Below are 4,147 nucleotides of genomic sequence, written 5' to 3'. Positions count from 1 at the left end.
GTCTTCTTTTCTTTGAAGGTAGATTCAGATCATGAATTCTTTTTTTTCAATCATTTTATTAGGGGCACATACAACTCTTTTCACAATCCATACATACATCACTCGTGTCCAGCACATTCGTACATATGTTGCCATCATCATTCTCAAAACACCTGCTTTCTACTTGAGCCCTTGGCATCAGCTCCTCATTTTTCCCCTCCCTCCCCGCTCCACCTGAACCCTTGATAATTTATAAATAATTATTATTTTATCATATCTTACACCATCCGACGTCTCCCTCACCCAGTTCTCTGCCGTCCGTCCTCCAGGGAGGAGGTTACATGTAGATCTTGTCATCTGTTCCCCCTTTCTCCCTCACCCTCCCTCCACCCTCCAGATATCATCACTCTCACCACTGTTCCTGAGGAGCTCATCTCTCCTGGATTCCCTGTTTTTCCAAACTCCATCTGTGCAGGTGTATATGCTCCTTTCCAGCCGGATATGTAAGGTAGAATTGAGATCATGATAGTGGGGGGGGGAGGAAGCATTCAAGAACTAGAGAAAATTTATATGTTTCATCGTTGCTACACTACACTCTGACTGGTTCGTCACCTCCCCACAGCCTTCTGCAAGGGGATGTCCAATTTCCCCCAGATGAGCCCTGGGTCCCCACTCTGCACTCTCCCTCATTCACAATGCTATGTTGTTGTTTTTTTGTCCTTGATGCCTGATACCTGATCCCTTCGATGTTTTGTCATCTCACAGGCTGGTGTGCATGTTCCATGTGGACTTTGTTGTTTCTTAGTTAGATGGCCCCTTGTTTATCTCCCAGCCTATGGGACCCCAGATTCTATATATTTTGACAACTGGGCACCATCAGTTTTCTTCACCGCATTTGCCTATGTACCGCTTTGTCTTCAGTGTTCGTGTTGGGGTACGCTGGTGTGCTTCTTTCGTGTGGGCTTTGTTGTTTCTTAGCTAGATGGCCGCCTGACTGGTTTCAAGCCTTTAAGGCCCCAGATGTGATATCATTCGATAGCCAGGCAACATCAGCTTTCTTCACAACTTTTGCTTATGCACCTACTTTGTCCTCAGCGATTGAGTATGGACAGGCTGGTGTACTTCTTCCATGTAGGTTTTTTTGTCTCTCAGCTAGATGGCTGCTTGTTTATCTTCAAGTCTTTAAGACTTCAGGTGCTATATCTTTTGGTAGCTGGGAACTATCAGCTTTCTTCACCACCTTTGATTGTGCACCCATTGTCCAGATCATGAATTCTTTAAGCAACTGGTAAGACTATATGGTTTGACAAATATTTGAAAATTCATTAAAAGGCTAACTCCAAAAAAAAAGGCTAACTCCATAAGTAAATAAATGTTTTATTCAGATCTCTAGTACCCCCAAACAGCAGAATTTTATCAAATGAAAATAAAAAGTTTTTTTTTTAAGTGACTTAGGAGTAAGTCTCTAAGTGGCCGTACCTTTGGTACACACTGGGCTTGTCTGTAGAATTGGCTGATTATCTGAGGAAGCAGGGGGACTGAAAAGGAGCTGAGTGAGTGTGTGCCTCTAGTCCCGCAGAGCTTGCCTCCACCCAGTCAGGTCCACCTGTAGAATCCCACAAAAGATTTCATTTCGTAGCATGGTTTCACCTAGAAAAATGAGAATCAAGAAAACCCCTGGACAACGTCATCGCTGAGATTGCCTCCCGTTTTGACAGTTTACTCTTTGAAAGACTCCCAGTGATCAAGATGAGGCAGGTGGTAAACACTCCTGTAAGGGGAACCAAGTTGGGAGTGGCATTAGCTTGGATGTGGTGCCAAAGGCACAGCCTGAGTTGCAAGCAGCAGACTTAGAACAAGATGAGGTCACATTCAGAAGAAAGGCGACAGAATAGAGGCATCATTTCTTCTGTTTGCCTCCAGTTATGCAAGGAGCACAAAGGGGAATACCTGTTAAAACGGAGACATTTGTTTTATCGATAGAGATTAACGATCAATATTGATGACAGGCACATAATGCAATGGAACAGAGCAGATGCAGCCTGCATGCATCTTATCTCAGTGAGGCTGGCTTATTCATTCAGGGGACGTGAACCATAGGAAAGCCAGGCCAAGGCCTGAATGGTCTGTAGATCCACCACATGCAAGGATGTGTGGATGGGTCTGGATGGAGATGTTCATGTTCTCTGAGCACCATTCTGGGTGAAGCCCTGCCAGCTCCACCCCAGATATGAAATGAGCACAATATGCATGTCCACTAGAAGACCACTATTATTTTCATATCTTGCACCAACTGCTATCTCCCTTCCCCCATGGTTTATGTTGTTTGTCCCACTGGAGGGGTGTGTGTGTGTGTGTGTATGGTTATGTGTCCATCATGATTGTTGGTTCCCTCTTTTCCCCGTCCCCTCCCCACCTTTCCCTTACCCTTCTGGGAGTAGTGATATTCCCATTCCTGTTCCTGGATTCCCTGGGTCTTGAGCACTTATCTGTACCTGTGCGCATGCTCTGGTCTAGTATGAAGTGAGAAGCAGCACTGGAGTCATGATAGTAGGGGTGAGGAAGCCTCAAGGAACCAAAGGAATATTGTGTTCCATCAGTGCTTTACAGCGCTCCGGTTGACTCACCCCTTCCCTGTAATCCCTCTGTGAGGGGATATCCCATTGTCTACAGATGGGCTTTGGGTCTCTGCTCTGAGCCCCCCCACCCTTGTTCTCAACAATATGATTTGTTTGTTTGTTATTGGTCTTCTGATGCCTGTTACCCAGTCCCAATGACATTTCATGATCGCACAGGCTGGTGTGCTTCTTCCATGTGGGTTTGTTGTTTCTCAGCTAGATGGCCTCTTGCTTAACTTCAAGCCTTTAAGACCCCAGATGCTTTATCTTTTAATAGCTGGGCACTATCCTCTTTCTTCACCACATTTGTTTATACACTCATTTTGTCTTCAGCAATTGTGCCAGGAAGGTGAGAATCAGAGAATGCCAGTTTGTTAGAACAAAGTGTTCTTGTGTTGAGCGAGAGTATGAGCAGAGACCCAAAGTCCATCCACTACCTCAGTGTATTGCCACATAAATATATGTACATAGGCCAATACCTTTATTTTATGAATTAATGTGTTTACATATGTACACACCTATGCTTATACCTCTATCCATAGCTTTGCTTCCTAGATCATTCCTCTGTTTCCTTTTACCTTCCTCCTGCCCCACCATAATGCCTGCTCTATTTCACCTCTTAGTACTTCCTCTCAGCTAGATTGCTGTTGCTCCAACAGTCCCCAGGATCTCTACGTCCTCCTTGTTGTTGATTATAATTCTCTAGTTGTTCCCATGTCTATGGTGTTGTTTGCTCGCCGCTCCATTCCCCCGCCTCCTTCTCTGCACAAGTCTCTCTGGGACTATTCATCCAGTCCTATTGCTTTCTCTTTGAGCTTGCTTCCCATGCCTACCTTATATCAGTAGGCAAACCTACAAAAAACATGGACCAAACAAAATGAAAAGATATAAAAACAAATATCAACAGCAGCAACAACAACAAAAAACATACATAATTCCAGGTCTGTCCACTGACCTTTATGACTAATCTCCCCACCAGTCTTTGGGAAATTCTGGAAGTTGGCCCTTGTAGCCTTAAGTCTATTCTGGGGCCTCTTTAGGACCCTTGTGGCTTAGCTTGCCTTTGTTCCTGTTGCTGATTGTTATGTTCCCTTCTTGATTCGCCCCACTGCAGGGGATTCAGACTGGGCTAACTCTCCCCTGTGTGTTCCCAGTATTGTCCTCTGTCACAGGATGCTCCAGTAAGGGGACAACATGTCTTGAACTGTTGTCAGCCCTAAAATCGTCTCTGTGCCTAAGCATCTCTGTGCAGGGATGTCGTCCTCCAGGCTTGGTTTGCAGCTAGGGTCTAGACTGTCCCTTTCTCTTGTTCCTTCTTGGTTTGCTTTTGTGTGGATGTGGTATGCCAGCTCCTCTCCCAAACCTGTAGGTTTAGTGTTGTTCTCTGTCACACATGCTTCTAGGGAAGGGGTCAGTTTGGTTCTGATTGGGACCAGCCATGTAGCCCAATCTTTCCATGCGTTTCTCCACATGGTTACATTGCCCTCATGGTTTGGTGTGCCGTAGTGGAGTCTATATGCACACTCACAATTCTGTGGAGATATAACCAA

The sequence above is a fragment of the Tenrec ecaudatus genome, chromosome 2 (genome assembly GCF_050624435.1).
Source record: "Tenrec ecaudatus isolate mTenEca1 chromosome 2, mTenEca1.hap1, whole genome shotgun sequence".
NCBI classification, from domain to species: Eukaryota; Metazoa; Chordata; class Mammalia; order Afrosoricida; family Tenrecidae; genus Tenrec; species Tenrec ecaudatus.
The sequence above is the reverse complement of the archived record's forward strand: the minus strand, read 5'-3'. Positions refer to the sequence as shown.